At 43.4% G+C, this 21,351-nt stretch overlaps 1 protein-coding gene across 4 annotated transcripts in view; it reads right to left on the bottom strand.

Annotated features, from left to right (window-relative positions):
* The window catches only part of CD2AP (CD2 associated protein), a 154,560-nt gene that overhangs the window by 56,303 nt on the left and 76,906 nt on the right, over positions 1 to 21,351 (bottom strand). The gene's annotated exons all lie outside the window — the stretch shown is intronic.

The following is a 21,351-nucleotide window of genomic DNA, read 5'->3' as shown; positions in this document are numbered from 1 at the left end:
TACCCCTGTTCCCATATTTACATTAACAACTGAGAAAAAGGACAAAGACAAGGAAAAGGCAGACAGGCTGGCATGAGAATATGGGAGAGGTAAAATCAGAGGGGGGGGGGGCACCAGGAAATCAGAAGTGGCCTAATCAAGATCCTCAGTGGGACCATCAACAGCTTCAAGGGAGACAGAACATGGGACGTAATACAAGGAATTAAAGAAACTGTGCCCAGAAATTTTGATAAAGCCTTTAGTGAGCATCAGAGGAAGCCTCCTTCGGAGTGGATGGTAAGATTAAAGAGAAGTTTGCAGCTCTAATAGATCCCAGTTCTGCAGCTGGGGTGATACTTCTCAGGATGCAGTTTGGGGCAAAACCATGGGCAGAAATTCAAAAAGATCGAGGATTGGCAAGACAGAGGTTTAGAGGAATTACTACGTGAAGCTCAGAAGGTGTTTGTAAGGAGGGATGAAGAGAAACAGAAGGCAAAAGCTAGAATGTTGGTAACTGCTGTAAGGGTATGTGAGAGTCTAATAAGTTTGTCTCTCTCTATGTGAGTCAACAAAGATAAAGTGATAGCAGAGCCACTGGAAAGAAGGTGGAAAGAATCCTGTCCACCAATCCTGGATGCAAATCAGCTTGTGATTGCATCGTGATAACACGGGACTACAACAATGGACCCAAGGACCCAGCCATCACGTTTTCTGGGCAGGGTGGTTTCCGCCCATCAAGTACCTTGGGCAGGGTGATACGATGGTTTTCACCACCTGTGTAAAGGAATGTGGGAGGACTTGTCTGGATGGAGACAGGGTAGACGGAGATTCCCCCCTCCTCCAGCCAGGGTCTTGCCCAAACACACAGATTTCCTGCCACTGGAATTCCTGAGGGACAATATTTGACTACATACCTAAAGACTAAAAAACTGTATAAAAGACTTGAGCAACTACTGGTTTGTAGAGAGAAACAGAGGAGAGAAACAGAGGAGAAAAACGGGGAGAAAAATGGAGATGAAGGAAAACACAAGAGACGGGCCAGGCCGCTGAGAAGAGAAAGCCGGGACGATGCTGCTCCGGAGAAAAGAAGCTGCCCGGAGGACCACAGCTCCAACCAAATCCTCAGCACCCCTTCTCTACAGACCCAGGCTGCCCAGAGGGGCCTCAGCACTGTTCCTGTATCAACCCAACATCTCCCCAGAGGACCACAGCTGTTCTCCAGCAAAAGCCTCACCACGGTTTCTCTACAAACCCAACATCTCCTGCAGCACCTTTCCTCCACCGACTTTATAATTCCTTTCCTCTTCTATCTCTCGTCCCTCTCTCTCTCTCTCTTTTCTCCCTTTCCCTTCTTATGTCCACTTTCTCTATTTTCTCCCTCTTCCTTTCTTATGTCCACTTTATCTAATAAATAGTCTAGCTGTTGATACTTTGGCCTCGTTTGTGCCTTTAATTTCACAACATGGGAATATTTAAAATAACTGTGTCTCTGGACCGAGACATCTAATGTCTCCGGACCCTGACAGGGTACTGTTGATTATGGATAGAGAGGGGGGAAAAAAAAAAAAAGTAAAATTAGCCCTCAACAGTAATATTAAATAGAGTCCAGAAGATGATGAATGATTGGATAAATAAAAAGAATGTTGATTGATGCTCTGTTTTAAATTTGCCTGACATGGACAAATCATTTGATCTTTTTGTACATCTACATGGAGTGTTGACCCAGGACTGGACTGGAAGTAAAAATCCTGTATGGCATTGTTCCAAGTTATTAGATTCTGTAAGTAGGTGAGGGCAAATTTGCTTATCAGCGGCCTTTATTAATAGAGGAGGCCCAGAAAGCAACTTTTTATTTTGTTCTGGTCTCAGATCCCACCTTTGGGATTCCCGAAAGCTGGGGGTAAAGTGTTAATAACAACTTGGAAAGGAGAGTCACTAATTTCCCCCTGGGAAGGATCTTTTCTTGGTTTTGTTAACAACAGATCCAGCTGTCCATACTGCAAAACAAGGGTGGACACATGTTTCATGAGCAAAAGGACCACTTCAGGAATGTGCCTCTGAACCTGACTGACTTGCACCTGTAACACCTCGGTCTGAAGGCTCTGGAACTAGCGAGACAAACCCACCTTTTGAAACATCTGACACTGTGTGACATCAAAACTGCATTGCAAGAAAATATCATAGTTTCATAGTTTCATTCAGGGTTGGAAGGGACCACAAGGATCATCTAGTTCCAACCCCCCTGCCATGGGCAGGGACACCCCACACTAGATCAGGCTGGACAGAGCCTCATCCAGCCTGCTCTTAAACACCCCCAGGGACAGGGCCTCGACCACCTCCCTGGACAACCCATTCCAGGGTTTCACCACTCTCATGGTGAAGAACCTCCTCCTCACATCTAGCCTGAATCTCCCCACCTCCAGCTTCATTCCATTCCCCCTAGTCCTATCACTACCTGAGATCCTGAGAAGTCCTTCCCCAGCCTTCCTGTAGGCCCCCTTCAGATACTGGAAGGCCACAATTAGGTCACCTCGGAGCCTTCTCTTCTGCAGACTGAACAGCCCCAACTCCTTCAGTCTGTCCTCATAGGAGAGGTGCTCCAGCCCTCTGATCATCCTTGTGGCCCTTCTCTGGACACGCTCCAGCACCTCCACATCCCTCTTGTAATAGGGGCTCCAGAACTGGACACAGTACTCCAGGTGGGGTCTCACCAGGGCTGAGTAGAGGGGGAGGATCACCTCCCTCGACCTGCTAGCCACACTTCTCCTGATGCAGCCCAGGATCTGATTGGCTTTGCAGGCTGCAAGTGCACATTGAGAGCTCATGTTGAGCTTTTTGTCCACCAACAAGGATTTCATTCTGTGTATAAAAGATCCTAGGACTTGATGTCATGGGGGATGGGTAAAGTGTAAATGTAAGAAATTTTATTTGTTAAAATCGAGAGGAGTATTTTATCCTGACTGAACTGGACCGTGTTGCCAGGTGTAGATAAATTCTCCTCCAACATTAGCAATGGTAAACAGGTTGAATTAGTAATTAGGCCTACTAAAATTTAGAAAAGTGATGGTAAATTTTTCTGCTGCACTATAATGATGTGCTGAGAGTATGTAATTAGGTTTCCTGTGGGTTCAAAAACTTTAACTTCTTGATTATCAAATGTAAATTGGCTTGTTGGATAATTTGAAGTGATTAGGACAGAGCACCTTTCCTCCACCGACTTTATAATTCCTTTCCTCTTCTATCTCTCGTCCCTCTCTCTCTCTCTCTTTTCTCCCTTTCCCTTCTTATGTCCACTTTCTCTATTTTCTCCCTCTTCCTTTCTTATGTCCACTTTATTTATCTAATAAATAGTCTAGCTGTTGATACTTTGGCCTCGTTTGTGCCTTTAATTTCACAACACGGGAATATTTAAAATAACTGTGTCTCTGGACCGAGACATCTAATGTCTCCGGACCCTGACATTTAATTGGCGTAGTCGGCAGGATTCCCGTGCAGTGAAAAGTATCACAGCAAAATTATTGCATTTCTGAGAACCCCGAAATGTGTGTGTGTCTGAGACGTACTCTTTAGTACGAAGCGAGAGTGGAGTCCAGATTCGCGTTTTCACTCGCCCGAGAGGGAAGTGGCCGGAGAAGGACGAAGCGAAATTTTCAGAGAGACTGTGTGGGAGTTCTCAAAAGCTTTAAATGTGCGTGCTTTCCGGGGGAAGATTATCTGGGGTACAAATGTTGACTGTATAGTGTGACCTCCCCGAGAATTCTCAGTACCCTCTTTTAGGAAACCCAGTTTCGGTGATATTTGTAAAGTGTGTATCCTCTCGGGGAAAGTGTGGCTTTCCTGAGAAGCCCAGTATTGAAGCAAAAGTTGAGAAACTTCTGCCGGTGTGTGTTCTCTCAGGGAAACAGAGTGATTCTTCCCTAAGAATCACAAGGTTGTTATCCTAGTGTAACAAAAAAATTTGAGGTACAAAAGCTGAGAAGCTTTTGCAAGTGTGGGTTCTCTCGGGGAAATAGTGTGACTTCCTTGAGAAGCCCAGGTTGCTGTTGGTTTTTTTTTTTGTGTGTGTGACCTCTCCTGAGAAATCTATTGTGCATTTTTCCTGGAGAAGATTATTTTGGAGTAAGCCTTTTAAAAGTGTATGTTTTTCCAGGGAAGGTTTTGCTGGTACAAAACAGTGTTTTGATCTGACTTCCCCGTGAAACTTAGTGCCCCATTAAGAAATGCTTTGTGAAACAAAAGAGATGGCCCGGTGTGAGAGGCTTTTTAACCTTTTAGAAGTTCACGGTGCCCGCCCATCTGTACAGGTACTTGACTGGGCCCGTGAAAATTGGCATAATTTCCAGAGTGTGGCTGATAGAATTGTGGCCCTGCAGAAAGATGCAAGAGCAAAAGCCGGGAAAGGCAAAGGTTTTATTTGTGCGGTTTTAGGTGCCTGTTTAGCCGCCTCAGTGAAGGAGAAAGAGGAATGGCATGAACAGGAGAATAGAACTATTTCCTCTTTGCAGGACTTAGTTTCGTCACTACAAAGCCATGTTGCCACTTTGAAAGACGTAGTGGCAGATCTTAAAATTCAATTGGAAAAGGAGAGGAGGCAAAATTCGTATTTGGACTCAAAAGAGGGTGTGAATTACTTGGAGTCTGCCCCTATGTGCCCTCTGGCAGAATTGACAGCGGCTAAGGAAGCTGCTGCGCATATCAGACCTCTCATTAAAACTGAAGTTTTATATGAGGATGGGGAGGTTACCCCCACTATCACAACCAAAGAAACGCCTTTCTCCTCAACTGAATTGGCCAAAATTCGTGCAGAATTTGCACGCTCTGCTGAGGAATCTGAGGTGGAATATGTCTGGCGAGTTTCAAAAACTGGAGGTGATCAGATTCTGTTAACAGAAGCTGAAGCCATGGGCTATTGGGGTGATAATGTTTTTCTAACTACAAAAAACAGAAGTGGACCCTGGAGTCTTACGCAAAGGGCTGCCTATTGGGCAGGGGGGTTTGATCCAAAGGAGAGGGGTGAACCCCTAATTCTGCGGGGAGGGATGAATCAGATAATAGAGAATGTGCAAAAAGCTGCATGCCTGCAGATGATATATGAAAGGGAACTAAAACATCATTTTGAATCCCCTCTTTCTATCCTGGTGGATGCAAACAGAATGACTGCTTTGATCAGGGGTCTCACTGACTTGCTTAAAATAAGAGGTATCCAGCTTCAAAAAGAAATAGCTAATACCCCACTTTCTTCCAGGACATGGCAAGACGTGGGGAGGGAGTTATTAGATTATGCTAGGCAGTATAGTATACCTGAGGAAATTAAAAAACCTCAAACTAGAGGCTTGAGACATGTGAAAATGACTCACCCACCAAGCCCCCAGGGCCAGATGCGCTGTATTCCTAGTAGGCACCTGGCTAGGGGCAGGGAACACTTGAATACCCGGCAATATTGGTGGGGGATGGGTCGGGAGAAAGGTATTCCAAAAGAAGTGGTTGATGGGGTAGCCACGAGACAATTACAAATCATTGTGCAATGTTGGCCCGAGCCTAAAAAGAGGGCTTCGGTCACTGCTCCCCTCTTGGTGGGACCATTTGATGAGGGGAGGGATATGGCCCCCAGGGCAACTAAGGGCTTCACTTCCCAGCGGTGAATTGGGGGGTGAAGCATGAGTCAGGAGATCACCAAAAAATTGTACTTGGTTTGGAAAAAGGCCTTTGTTTGTGTTTAGCTTGGCTTTGAGAGAACCTGAAACAATCAACGATACTTACAGGCCCATTCAAAGTAATTATCACCTGAGAGGGTGGCTCTGAATGGTAACCTGGAAATACCAGTTTTGTATGTTTCAAGGTTGTGTTTCTTATTTAAGTTCTAATGCTAAATTTAAGTTCTAATGCTGAAGACTACCTGATGTATTGTCAGAAGGACTTGTCTTGCTACAATATGGAAGACTTCTCAAGTTTTGCATCACAGAAGACATCTCTTCAAGGACTGTACTTTTCATAACCCCGCAGACATTCAGATCTGGACGGAAGCTCTCACTTCAATTCCAAACTGAAGGACTGACGGGGTGGGGGGGGGTATGAGTTTGTTTGTTCTCCTGGCTTCCAGGAGGAACAAGGATGCTTTCACCTTGTGTAATTACCTTGTTTAATTTTGTTATAATTGTCAATCTTGTATAAATCCCTGTTGCATACAGTGATTCAACATGTAGTGTCCAATATGCAGTTTGTGTCTAATGATGGTGTACAACAGATTTGCGCTGTTAGCCAATCAAAACTTATGTCTATTGCAAAAATTGTTTAAAACTTCTTTCCTTCCTTTTCCACTTCTTTCCTTTCTTTCCTTTCTTTCTTCCTTTTATCTTTGATTGACGGGGTGGTGTGAGAGTCTAATAAGTTTGTCTCTCTCTATGTGAGTCAACAAAGATAAAGTGATAGCAGAGCCACTGGAAAGAAGGTGGAAAGAATCCTGTCCACCAATCCTGGATGCAAATCCTGACTGAACTGGACCATGTTGCCAGGTGTAGATAAATTCTCCTCCAACATTAGTAATGGTAAACAGGTTGAATTAGTAATTAGGCCTACTAAAATTTAGAAAAGTGATGGTAAATTTTTCTGCTGCACTATAATGATGTGCTGAGAGTATGTAATTAGGTTTCCTGTGGGTTCAAAAACTTTAACTTCTTGATTATCAAATGTAAATTGGCTTGTTGGATAATTTGAAGTGATTAGGACAGAGGATTCATCTATGTTCTTTGTGTTAAAGTACCAAAAACTGTTCGGCTAGTGGGACCACAGAGACTGCAATACAGACAGCCAACATGCAGCCAGAGTTAAAGGATAAAGATTATTTGAGTTCCAGTATCAGAATAGGAGTGGTAATGGTCCTTGCCTGAAAACATCACAAACTAGAAACAGGTTGGGGTTCAAAATTGGTACAACCTCCCTGGACATGGGAAGGAGACATGGTCTGAGCAGAGCATTGGTGGGGACTGAAGGAGGCAAGACCGGGTAGACCTCTGTAATTACCACGAAGATCTAGAACCATGGCTGTGGGCAGTAACCCCATAGGCCATGTGAGTGGAGTTGCAAGTCAAACCAGACTCCTAATTCCCAGGATTAACCATGCGGAGGGAGAAAGTTGTCACCCAGATATTGGTATATACCATAGCCACTCACTGTGTATGGTGCCTATTAAAGAGGAAATATTTTCAGGCAAGAAACATGAGTTGTTATCCCATTCCTTTTACCGGGAAGTTTAAATTGGAATCCTTTTGCTTGTAGAATTGTTGTCAAGTTAGGTTATTATGGCTCAAGCTAAATGTAGTAGAAAGAAGGGGAGGGATTGTGAGAAACTGGTTATAATATTTGGCTTTCACAAGAGGAATTACTGGGGACCATTGGGTTCGATCGTTGGACTGATGGTCTGTATTATGTGGGGTATTGGGAGAGAAAGGTGAGGCGCCAGCAGGTCTAAAGACTGGCCAGGTCAAAAGTGCAGGTTTTGTCTGTCCTGGTGGAGAGGGGTGGGAGCGTGTTGGGGAATATATGAATATGTACATTTTAATATATGAATATGTATGTTTGCCATCTATATAAGTTCCACTCGTGTTGTTAGGGTGTGCCTCTAGCAAACTCGCTATGCGCCCAGCGCTGTGTTGCCTTTATTTTATAATAAACTGGTTATAAATTTCAGCAGTGAGTTCGTTTCTCACAAAAGTCTCAGACCATCTGTAAATGGAAACCAGTCGCAAGACCTTTCTTCTCTCCTCTTCATGCCACAGTCAGTTTACAGAACACAGAATTGGGACCCGATAGGTACAAATCCAAGCAGTCAATCCAGTATCTTGACTGCATAAGTCACAGGAAAAAGAATAATTCATGACAAACTTCAAATCACAGTGAAAACTTATTTGACTCTATGCCTATGTGCCTTTGGCTCTATCTGCCACCAGTGTTTTCAGATGGTTCATTTTATTTAGTATTATTTTAGAAACAGTGGCTTCCCCACCATAAGTAAGACTCACCCAAGCCATTTATCTTAACATTTCAGTTGAAAGACTCCCATTTCCTTGTTTATTCAGGCCAAAATAGCTCACCTAAAAAGCACAGGAATCACAGTTATTATTCTCTCAAATCCCAGACACATAGGAGGGGATTAGCAGGATCCCTTTAGGCAAACACTCTCCAATGGCACTATTTTCTCCCAAAGTCAGAATAAAGATCAGCAGGAACAATGGATGGCACCATCACACCGGCAATAGGTCTTAAAGCACCCTCCTGAATGCTCAGCTTCACTACTTGCCTGAGACAAGAGCCACCTTACATCCAAATTCTCAAATCTCATCACTGAAGCCAAAGTGCCTTAATTTGGCTTTCAATCTTGCATTTTATCTTTGTTTCTGAAAAACAAAAACTCACAGTAGGGGTTGGAAGGGACCTTGAAAGATCATCTAGTCCAATGCCCCGGCCAGAGCAGGACCACCTAAAACAGGTCACACAGGAACACATCTAGGTGGATTTTTAATGTCTCCAGTGAAGGAGACTCTACAACCTCTCTGGACAGCCTGCTCCAGGGCTCTGTCACCCTCACAGTGAAAAAGTTCTTCCTTATGTTTATGTGGAAATTGCCAGCTTTGGAGCAAGCATTTCTTTCTTAATGTCTGCCTCTCCCTGGAAAGTTAAAGAAACCTCTACAACCTACACAACCCACTGCAATGACAGTTTCCTCACAACAACAAAAACCAAGAGAGAAAGCTGTGTAAAGTGAAATATCATTTGCCTGATATGCAGTAATTTATTAACCCTATCTCATTTTCTCCAAGCGTTACTTAGATAGAAATAATTTGGACAGAACACCTAACAGAAAAAAAAAAAAGAATCTGTAGATAGATAAATGTTTTATTCCATTCTAAAAAGGCACCCCAATTACCTCAAGCTAGATGCATATGGCTTACCCTATATACATTGTTTAAAACCTCAGTTATGTTTTAAATTAATGCTACTACACTATCTAATCGAGCCAAGGTTAGAATCGAGAATAACCCAGAAGAGTGTGATAGTGCCTTGCCCATAATCCCTCCTGACTTCATGATTCCTGTTTTAAAGTTCTGCGTGAGGTCAATTTTCTGTTTTTGAAAAGGAATTATGGAAGACCTTCACTTGAAAGAGTTTTCAGCCAAAACTTCTCTCACTCGTTGACAGCACTCTTGGTGCTTAACAGCATCCCACCACCAAGAATACGGCAAGGAGGCAGCAGAAACAGCTTTAACGGGGCAGGTCAGAAGTGCTAATATTCTAAAATTTTGGTTGGGGGAGGGGGAGCTTTTACAGGAAGGAAAGGAGCTTGAGTTTTTTTTTACACAGAAAAATACACAGACCAGGAAGCTGAACATGAAGATAACCTCTGAAAACAAATTATCCTTTTCAGAAGTTTCTCAGGCAAGCACCATGCCTGTCTGCAGTTCCTAAGAGCCTCTATACACTACATAATGGTAGACAAGCTAAACCAAACCCAAGTGATTTTATTACACAAACAAGGCCAAGATTTTACATTGTATATTACACAAAATCTTAAAAAGTATATTGCAATCACAACTGCTACCGTTTGCATTTATTACCCTGGATCACAAAGCCCTTACACAGCACTTGATGTTAAGAACATATGGAAAACAAAGCAAACTTACCACTTCCAAGGACATATCTGCTCGAACACACCCAGTGCTGCTGGGCTTTTTTATTTAGGGGGAGGAAGAAAAATGTCACAGTGAGCAAAGTTCACTTGTTAACCTGAGAAGGATGCAGGCTGGGCGTTAAGCTAAGCAGGAGCAGCTGCACACACCTGCACAGGCTAAAACTTTTCCCTGAACCAGCATGATTGTGGATGTGTCCTCCACTGACTGGGTGGCTGAAGTGCTGCCTATCCTAAAAATGCTTGCAGAAACATCCAGCTTGTTCACCAGCATGGCCCTCAAGTCTACTGACATTTTTTTCTACCTTAACCAATGAAAGCTACTAATTAATTTATCCACTGCTCCTCCCTCATTCAACTTGATTGACAGCTGGCTGAACATGTTCCAGCAGTATGCTCAGGTGGCCAGGAAGGTCAACAGCATCCTGGCCTGCACAAGGAAGAGTGTGACAGGGAAGTGACTGTTCCCCTGTAGTCAGCATCGGTGAGATCACACCTGTAGTACTGGCATTCAGTTTTGGGGCCTCCACTGTATGACACTGGGGTGCTGGAGCAGATCCAGAGAAGGCAACAAACCTGGTGAAGGGTCTGGAGAACAGCTCTTGTAAAGAGCAGCTGGGGAACCAGAGTTGTTTCATCTGGAGAAAAGGATGCTTTGGGGAGACCTTCCTGCTCTTTACAGCTACCTGACAGGAGGCTGGAGACAGTAGGGATTGATCTCCTCCCCAATAACAAGTGATAGGGCAAGAGGAAATGGCTTCAAGTTCCACCAGGGAAGATTTAGGTTGAACATTAGAACTCACTCCTTCACTGGAAGGGCTCTCATATACTGGAACAGGCTCCCCCGGGGAGGTGGTTGAATCATCATCCCCTATTACTCTGAATATGGCAAGTTATAAAAGATAGCAATAAACAATATAAAACAAGGAACCTAATTTCTCAAAAACCTTCTTAGCTATGCACAGACAAAACCTTCAGAAGTGGGCAGAAGGGTGAACACCAAATCATCACTTCCAGCTTATCAACACAGTATTTGTGAGAAAGTGAATAGAGCCACTCAAACAAAACCAACAAACCACCAAAATAAACAGCCAGGAAAAACAAACAAAATGAAAAAATAAAAACAAACCCACCACAACAAAACAAAACAAAAACACACACACACCGCAGCAAAACTCAAAACCATAAAGCCTAACAGCATTACTGCACTGCTCTAACCCACACTGGAGATGAATGTCTGCACACACCTTTTGCACAGCAATGTATTTTAGAGAGGAAAAGCCACTCTCAAAGAAAACAATGAAAGTTTGCTAGGCTTCCACTACTAACTCCCTTCAGGAATTTATGAACTTGTTTATTTTAAAATGCCCATACAGGAAGAGGAAGAAAAATGGCCATAACAATGTCAGGAACAAGAACTCTAATTCAAATATTTCTACTCCATTAAAAGGATATGCATACACAGTTTGAACAGGGTTTTCAAATCAGGTTTTGTCAGTAAGACTGGAAGTTCATGCTCACCAAAATTCAGCCCTGCAATACAAGCAGAATATCTTTTAAAAGGCCTAGTACTGAAAAGTGAATTCAAGGAAACGAGTTTCACAAGTGGGCAGTGTAATTGCTTGCACATGTTGTTGTTGTGTTTTTCTAACCTAGTTGTTTTCAACTATACACGATGTTCACATCAAGATGTTCCACCACCCCTGAGCTCTGTTTTCAGGACTCCTTTGGACATCCCACCCCCTGACTTCCTTCCCAACTTTTACACTACCTCAGCACAGGAGACTGAAACTCAGCACTGAGAACTGCACTTTTTGGGACAGACAGTCTTAAACTGCTGGTGAAGAGCCCACAGAATGCCAAGATCCCAGCTGGCACCAGGGAGCTGGCACCACCAAGATCCAATCCTTCTTCAGGATCTCACTGTCAACTGGGAAATTGTTTGGATAGAAGCCAAACAATCCAAACCAAAAACTTGTCAGCAGATATAAGGGATCAAATATCAGCATCACATAAGTATCCACAGGAAGCTTCTGTACATTCCACTCTACATGAGCATTTCAGTAGCACAGTGCTTAGCTCACCTACTTGTCTGTACAGCAAATTTTATGCCCATTTGAAAACACAAGGTCAGCTGCATTTCTGAAGCAAAGACCCACATGAATAAAAGCCAACTACCACTATGTAAAACTATTTTGCAGTATTTAGAAAGCTCGAGGGGAAAAAAGGAAGACATAATCAAAACATTATTTCCTGCATGACTTTAACAACTCCAAATGAAGTTGATAGCACTTGGTCATACCTCAAACAGAAAAGATGCATTTGTCAAAGCATGCAAAAGTCAAAGTATGAGGAGGGGTGTAAAATATCAGTCAATCCTTTGTATTAGGAGGCTGATCTGATTTATGATGATCAGTGATGATGTAGTTCAAACCTGGGTGTCAAGGGCTCGGTTGGTCACCAAACAAGTAACAGACATTCTCTACCAGCCCCTTTCCCTTCCCCAAGGTACGAGAAAGGGACTAAGGGAAAGAGACTTGTGAACTTGAAAGCTAAACCAACAAAAATTATAACAGTAAAATTAAATAGATACAAATATATACAAAACCAATACCAAACCCAAGCTCCCTGATGGCCATTAGTCACCATATTCACTGATGCTAGGGCAGGAAACCCAGACTGGACTTGGAAGCAGACAGGCATCATATTCAGGAGCTAGATTCAGAAACTCATTGATCAAGAACAAAAGTCCTCCTCAGACACCAGCCACAGCAGGAAAACAAAAATTAAAAAAAAATTTAAAAAAAAAACCACATTAAGAATTTGACCCTCATGATCCCTCAGCTTTATGCCAGCTATGACGTATATGGATGCGGTGCACTGAAGTTTCCCCCCCCAGCATTAACTTTGCCAGACCAACTCAGTTAGAAGCAAATGAAGCTGTATTTACAAGCAAAAACTACATTCTACAGTGGAATGCAATGAATATGTACAAAATATACAGTATTTACAATATTATACAGATACTTACAATTAGCAACAACACAAAAATCTGTTCCATTGCCCCCCCCCCCCCCTTCTGTCCCAAGTGAAAAAGGAGCAGAGAGAAAAGCAGCGGGTTAGACTTAGCCAAGGCCAGCCAGATTCTCTCTCCCAAGTGAAGCAAAACCAGCCAAGATCAGAAGAGAAGAGAAAAAGGGGAAGAACTGTTACGGTACAGCTCATCTTATTCCAGATATTTACCCAATGAATTTGTTTAGAATAATCTTTTGTTTTCCTTTTTACACCCAATAGTGAGTTGTTTATATTTTTCTACTTTTCTGCTCAAAATCTGTAACTAAATTTTAAAGGCATAGCCTAAAACCACCACAATGGAACTGGTCAGTTGAGGGTCACCTGAACTGTCTCTCTACAGGTGTGGCCTTTTACTCTGCATCCCCAACACATGATTTAGCAGTGACATTGGTCTGCACACCAATCCTTGGTACTAACCAAAGCCACTGAGTGTTATCACTGCTAGAAGTAGACAGTCTGCAAAAACATGCTGCTAACTTCAGAAAGTGCAGTTACTTAAAAGAGACTGAGTGGAAAAGTAAAATCATGGAATGGAACCAGCTTTGCTTTAACTCAGACCAGGACACAAGGGCATGCACCACATCCAGGTGGCATGCAGCCATAATCCTCTTGCTGACATCTTGCTTGTCCTTCCAACAGGCAAGAAGCAGCCACGCTTCCTGGCAGCCAAGGACAGTTTGCTGCTGCCACCAAGGCAAAAAGCTCTGTTCCTCCCCTTGGGATGGGACAATGTAGAGACAAACCAACAAAATGAGCAAAACTCAAACTACCTGGAGTTAGCAGCCTTCCCCCCCAATTCTCCTGCTTCTTTTAAAATACATCATTTATCTTCTCTAGAAACATCTAACTTCTGAAAAAGAAAGCATCTATCTTCACTGTTTTCACTGTCATGTTTTTAACGTTGTAGACATGAGGAGGCAAAGCAAATCCATTAGATAACATGTGCACAGTTTCAAATGCTAGTCCTCTCTCACAGCAGAATAGATTATAATCTACCATCCAAATACTGCATGAAGACCTTATATCCTGGCCTCAATTCAATTCTTAATAAACCAGTAAATATATCACCAAAATAGCCCAACATTTCTCCCACATAATGAATTCAGGCCATATCTCCACTGAATGGATGAAATCGTACTCATAATAGAAGAATAAGAACTTTTTAAGAAGGAATAAATATTTAAGTACAGCTCAAAATCTGCAGCCAAACTTGTCAAATCTGGTGCAACCCTTGCTCCCATCCACATGGATTTGCTCCCTTCTGGCCTAGGAGATCTACCCTAGGCACCTGAGGTCCCCTAGTGCTTTGAGCCTAATGTCCTCCCAGCTATTTCCTCCCCACTGCACAATTCAGGCCTCCAGCCTTTCCCTTTCATGCGGGTCATGAGAAGTTCACAGTATTTGTCCCTTCCTTTCCTTACCCCTCCCAATCAATTTGCTACACTTCTCAACCACTTTGCAGTATCTGTAAGAGGGTTCCTGCTTAAGGCACCAAGATATCCCTGACCATAAAAAGCTCAGTGGATACCAAAGCTGCTTGCAGATGGTGTACCTTAGGGCTCAACACTGGAGCCAGTTCTTTCTAGTATCTCTGTCAATAACCTGGACAAGGGGATTGAATGCAACCTCCTTAAATTTGCAGATGACACTATGTTGGGCAGGAGTGTTGATTTGCTTGAGGGTAGGAAAGGTCTACAGAGGAACCTGGACAGGCCAGATCAATGGGCCAAGGCCATTTGTACAAGATTCAAGGAGAAGCACCAGGTCCTGCACTTCGGTCACAACAACCTCAAGGAACACTACATGCTTGCGGAAGAGTGGCTGGAAAGCTGCCCAGTAGAGAAAGATCTGGAAATGTTAACTGACACCCAGCTCAGTATGAGCCAGCAGTATGCCCAAAGTCACCAAGAAGGCCAACAGCATCCTGGCCTCTATCAGCAATGTGTGACAAGTAAAACAAGGGAAGTGATTGCCCTCCAGTACTCAGCACTGGTGAGACCACAACTGGAGTACTGTGCTCAGTTTTGGGGCCCTTGCTACAAGAAAGACATTGAGGTGCTGGACTGGGTCCAGAGAAGGACAACAAAGCTGTTGAGGGCTCTGGAGAACAGCTCTTGTGAGGAGCAGCTAAGAGAACTGGAGTTACTTAGTCTGGAGAAAAGGAAGCTAAGGGGACACCTTGTGTGGAGGGTTAGAGAGAAAGGCCCAGCCTTCTCCCCCCACAAAGAGAAGACAAAGAAAATAACCACAGCTAGCCAGCCAGAGGAGCAAAAGGGAAATGCTATATTTACAAGCAATTTTTAGGGAATGCAAGATATATACACAATTTACAGTATTTACAATATATACACAGAAATATACAGCAAAGTAAAAAGAAAAACGATAATACAGGAATGAAATTCCCTCCTCTGCTGAGGAGGGTTCCCCCCCTGTACTCCCTTCTCTCCCCTTTTTCCCCAAAGAGGGTTAGAAAGAGAGAAAAAGAGCAGTTGTTAATTAAAGCAGAATATGTTAGTAGGCCACACACTTATCTGTCCAAGGTCAGTTTGGCAGAGAGCCTAGAAGCAGATGAGCTGGAAAGGGAGGAGGGAAGAGTGAACTGAGGAAAGTCTCAGCTGCACTCAAAACTTAAAGTTGCATTCTACCAATCTGGCAATGAAATTCGTTTAGACCTGTCTTTTGTTTACAAAACATTCAGCCAGAGTGTCTCAGTACTGTCCTTTTCTTAACGGCACAGCCTCAAACGGTCACACCTTGCTCTCCACAACTACCTGAAATGAGGCTGTATCAAAGTGGGTGTTGGGTCTGTCCTCAAGTTGCACCAGGGAAGGTTTAGATTGAAGACTAAAAGAAACTTCTTTACTAGAAGCATTCTCAAAAACTGGAATAGGCTCCCTAGGGAAGTGGTTGAATTATCATCCCTGGAGATCTTTAAAACACAGATGTGGTACTAAGATAACACGATTTAGCTCCAGACTTAGTAGAGTTAGATAATGGTTGGACTCGATCTTTTCCAACTGAAACACTTCTATGATTCCAAGTCACCATGACTTGCTGATGGCACACAGGCAAGGCAGCAAATCATTCAATCCATTTCTTAAGGGATCTTCTTTGTTCTCAAGGCCAAAGTACAACCCTGACGAGAACGGAGACAGGGACGACAGCACTCAATATGAGTGATAGTAATCATCCACCTTTATTGCTCCACACTTCATTATTTATAGTCTTATCTTATGCATAGTTAATTCTATTCTAATTTAACACATATTATTGGTTTCTCTCTAAAAGGTTACATCATTGTTTTCACAACTTCTGCTCAGTCTAATTACTCTTTTTCCCAGATCTCGCCTCCTCCTTATCTTGCTTGCCTCCCTTCTCAGGGGCAGCTGGACTTCAGCATACCAAGCAATCAGCACTTTCCCACATCTCCTACTCCACCGCTATATTATCAACAGAGAATTCTTCAAGGCCTGAATTGCACAGGTGTTCCTGGGACCCATGTCTCCTCTTGCTCAAAACAAACCCCAACAAATTCCCCCGTTTTTCTTTTGTGCAAGTAAGGCCTTGGAGGTTATCCTTTGAACACTTTGCATAATACAATTATAAACAAGTTTAACAATAATCAAAATTAGTACAATAATACCTAAAAACCTTAAAGCTTCTTTTATCAATTGTATAACCCACTGTGACATATTCCCAAACATTGATCTTAACCAATCATCTAAGGGACTTTTTACAATTGTAACAGCACGCGTATGATTCTTTAGCCACCTAATCTCAGCATGCATCGACACTCCATGATCAGACAAGTTAAAACAACACATTCCTTCAAAATCTTCGCATCCATGCCCTTGAGCCAACAACAAAAAAATCAATTGCAGCACAATTTTGCAGTAATGCGTGCTTCAATGATTTTTGATCTAACAATAACCCTTCTAACACCTGAGTGGTAACATTTGCGTTTTTTACTGACCAACACGCTAATTTTTCTACTGCACTCAAGGCTTTTCCTGCAGCGGCACCTGGCACAATTACACTTACAAAGGCTCTCATTGCATACCCCCATAATTCCACTTGGTCATTACAATTTGATGGTAATTGCTCAATTGTGCGTTTTTTCCGTGGTTTTATTTGCTTTAAAAGTTTTAACCACTGAGTCTGAGAAGGTGCTATTATGGATAAAGACCCCAAATAACAGGGACCCCCCACTGGGTTAGCTGGAATTCCCTGCCAGGCACGATCTCCACAAATCAAAAATATACCTGGTGGTAATGCTTTTGCTATATGATTATTCCATAAAAGGGCTATATTTTTGTTCTTAATTGTTGAAGTCCCTGCACTGAGATCTTGAGCTCCATATGCACCCCACAGTTTTGGCACGATGAGACCTTTTATGGTTGCTTTGTCATTCCATCCACAGTAGTCACCATACACGTTATATGGTCTTTTGGGACGAACGTCAGTCCATCCCTGAGAGCTGCTTTGTATCCCAACTGGCACTTTCCCCCAACCTTCTAACACTTGCTCAAAACCTTGCTGTCCTTTAAACACACCTCCAACCACAATACACGTTCGAGTCCAGTTTCTCGATGCATTGCCAACCTGCTGAGAGCCCAATAATCACAGTTCTTCAGGATCATACGGTAACCGCTGAGTCGGTCCCTTAATCAATAATGCACTCCAATTTGCCACTTCCCTCTCATTACTACAATTATTACTACTATAATTAACAAACATATTTACATCAAATCTGGGTATCCCTATCAGACACATCTGAAAAGGTTCACCCACAGTCTGAAGGCTCAAACAAAATTCATTATTGCCTGTCATGTTGGGCCATGTTACCTATACAAGGCACAGAGCTGGCATAATACATGGTCAAAGATAACAGACATTGTAAAGAAGAACTTAGATCTTAACAGTTCTGATCTTTACATTTCACTCTTCTTATTGACAGAGAAAACTTGATTATGCCTGAACACATTGCACACAGAGATTAAGACACAAATGCAATCCTTAGCACTGTCTTTTACAACCTGCTTTAGGGTTATGTTGCATCTTTATTTTCTCTAGGATGGTCAAAAATCATAAATTGTTTAATGGTAGGAAGATTCCTTTAAACTGTAAAGGTAGATCTGGCCAGGCTCTATCTTCACAGACAGAAAACTTGCAGGCAATCAGCAAGAGCAAAAGAGCTCCATTGCTTTGCCCAATATAAAATTACCCATAATAATGTGTTTTTGCTCATCCTAGTAATACTGATCTCTTATTGGTACCATTTAAAAAACGTTGATGTTTTCAACCGAAAATGAAAATGCATGTTGTGTTGTTATGAGTTTTGATTTTCCCTCTAGGTGTGTAAAATTATAGCAAACTGGTGAGATAACATATAAGTCCCTATGAACATTTTCTCTAATCACACAACAATCAGCCAACCATTCAGTCCTAATTCACATGATACTGTGTTACATTCTTCTGATTGATGCTTTTGATCCCAGATTATCATAACAGTTATTGTGATCGATGTTCAACTTCATGGGAAAGGCTGTTTCCTCTTAGTCTTGATTCTTCTGCACATTAGTGAAGGAATACTTGCTAAAATTAATACCTATTTACTACAAACCTTAACCATATTACATGGAGCTCCTTTGAAATGCCTAGGCAGACAACTAAGAAGGTTTGAACCAAAAGAAAATCTTACAATTTGAACTCATTACAAAGTACATACACCTTACTGCAATTACTATGTATTAAGTACCTGTAAATACCAAATGTTTACCATTCATTATGATTACCAGGAAAACTTAGCAAAACTCTAAATAACAAATCTCTGAAAGACATTACAATCAGAAATGAAGAAATTAGCACTGTTGCTTTAAATCAGAACAGAGCCATGGTCGACAGTAGCCGTACCAGAAACTGCTGGGGGGGGGTGTGTGTGGTGTAGTGCAGCTGGAGCCGCTGGGGGGGGGAGCCGCTGGTGCGAGCCACCGCCGGGGGATGGCCCGCTGGTGCGAGCCACCGCCGGGGGGGGGGTCCGCTGGTGCACCGGAGTCGGTGCTGCCTGTGTCATCGGAGCTGTCGGTGCCGCCTCGGCCGGAGCCGTCGGTGCCCGCGGGGGCCATCGGGGGTCGCGGGAGGGGTGTGCTCGTAAGAATGCCGTAACCGCGAGCCTCCAAGCGCTGCATTGTTTCTAAGGGGGGCTGTAAAGCAAAGTCGGCGCTGTTTGAATCTTCCGAATCCGAGCCCTCGCTGGCGATGTCAGAGGAAGATGTTGATGAACGGGATCGAACACACTGAGGCACAGGTTTCGCTGCCCTTTTTCGGCTTTTTCTCTGCTTGAGGCGAAATGGCAGTGGTGGTGGCTGGCAAACGCGGTGTGGTCGCCGCAAGGTGTATCGGGGACGGCCCCAGTCGATCGGTCGATACTTTTCAAACATATCATTCGGTCATAATTCAGATACAACTGGCGCTGCATCCCGTTCTGACAAATTCGCTGTAACTGCAGCACCCATTCGCTGTTACTGCAGCAGCCATTTGCTGTTCTAACTTATATTTTTTGATACAGTTTCTGCATTCTCGCCACGACTTTTGCAGCTTTATAGCAGTTTTATCACCATCTATAACCAAGTCCCACAACTTGTTCCAGTATTCTCTCCAACAAGCTTCATCAAAATAACTGTCTCCGCTAGGGAAATACCCTAAAGCGGATCCATGGGCCAAAAGCCCAGGAATTACTTTAGACAATATCTCCGCCTTATGCTTTTCTAAAAAGCATTGAAATAAGGAGAGCGCTACCTCTTTTTCCATATTCAGCGACGTCCGCGAACTTCACGGCCGCGTTCCGTTTCCCGACGGTGTCCGCTGCTCCTTTCCACAGGCCCGCCGATCCCGGCCCGCCCAAGCTGCCGTCGGCCCGCCAACTCCAGCCCGCCGACGTTTTCCACTGGCATGCCAATTTCAGCCCGCTGACTGGCCCGCCCAAGCCGTCCTCCACGGTCGGCTCGCCCGTGTGGTGGGTGGAAGGTAAGGCCGAGAAGCCTCCTCCCTTCCCCCTTGTAAGGTAAAAGGGAAAAAAAAATTGAAGGGAAAAGAAAAAAAACTCGCAAGCTGAATTAGCAAAGCAGTGGAGCTATATTTACAAAGCGATGTAGGGTTTGCAGGGAGATATTTACAAATTTACAATATCTACAATATATACAAAGATATACAACAGAGTAACACAGAAATGAGAGTGAACCCCTCTCGGCAGAGAGGGGGTTCCCCACCTCCTCTTTCCCCTCTTTCCCCCCTTTCCCCAGATTAGGTTAGAAGAGAGAGAGAGCGAAAGAAAGAAGTTAAAAGCAGTTTTGTGTTAATTGGAAAGGAGTTAATACAGGCCTTATCAGTTTTTCTCTCAAGGCCGGAGCCTTGGCAGAAAGCCCAGCACAGGGACAGAGAGCAGCCGCACCGTAGAAAGGCGGAAGCAAGACTGACTGAGAAGTGCTGGAAATGTCCACTTCACTCCCACTTCAGAAGGTGCTTCCTCCCACTCGTCCAATGAAATTAGTTTAGACTATTCCTTCCGTTTACCAACTTCCGTCCACCATGTTCCCTTTCTTAAGGGGGCAACGTCAACCGGCCACAGTCCACCCCTTCTAAACAATTTCATTGGCTGTTCATACTGTCCATCCAATCCAAAACGATATTTACAGTTCGTGAGTAAAGTTCATAGTCCATTCCGGCTATGCTCAGATGTAGATGATTCAAAAGTCCAAGAAAATCAGAAAACGAGAAAAATGGAAAACAGTTCATTTCTTCACTGATGAAGCGAAGAAAAGGGAAACAGGGATTCTCAGGGTCTCTTAGTGGACTCAGGGCTCTTAGGGATCTCAGGGTTCGTGCACCGTAGATTCCTCGTTGATTCTTCCTTTGGACGCGATGTAGCTGTACAACAGTTTGAAATCAACCTCTTTCAGCTAAAGTTAGATTTCTTTGTGGAATACACTGAATTTCACCATTCTCTTGCATTACCCAATAAGTGTGACCCGGACCTTCAGCTGAAACCACCCCTCGGACAGGTTTAGCCTCTCCTGATGGTGAAAATACCCAAACAGTTTTACCTAACAGATTCTTTTCTCTAACAACAGGAACTCTATCACCTTCTACTTTCCGTAGCAAATCTGAATGTGCAGGTCCAGCTCGGTTCACTGAGCCTCTACTATTTACCAGCCAGGTTGCTTGTGCTAAATGTTTTTCCCAGTTTTTCAAAGATCCACCTCCCATGGCTTTGAGAGTGGTCTTCAACAAACCATTGTAGCGTTCAATCTTCCCTGAAGCTGGTGCATAGTAGGGAATGTGGAATATCCACTCAATACCGTGCTCTTTTGCCCAGTTCTTTACAAGGTTGTTCTTGAAATGAGTTCCGTTGTCTGACTCAATCCTCTCTGGAGTTCCGTGTCTCCACAGGATCTGTCTCTCCAGACCAAGAATGGTGTTGCGTGCAGTTGCATGTGGAACTGGATAAGTTTCCAACCATCCAGTGTTTGCCTCTACCATAGTAAGCACGTATTGCTTACCAGAACGAGAACGTGGTAGAGTGATGTAGTCAATCTGCCAAGCTTCACCATACTTGT

Source organism: Melanerpes formicivorus, unplaced genomic scaffold (genome assembly GCF_026170545.1).
Source record: "Melanerpes formicivorus ecotype bairdi unplaced genomic scaffold, bMelFor1.0.p_v2 SCAF_133, whole genome shotgun sequence".
In the NCBI taxonomy this organism is placed as follows: Eukaryota; Metazoa; Chordata; class Aves; order Piciformes; family Picidae; genus Melanerpes; species Melanerpes formicivorus.
The sequence above is the reverse complement of the archived record's forward strand: the minus strand, read 5'-3'. Positions and strand labels throughout refer to the sequence as shown.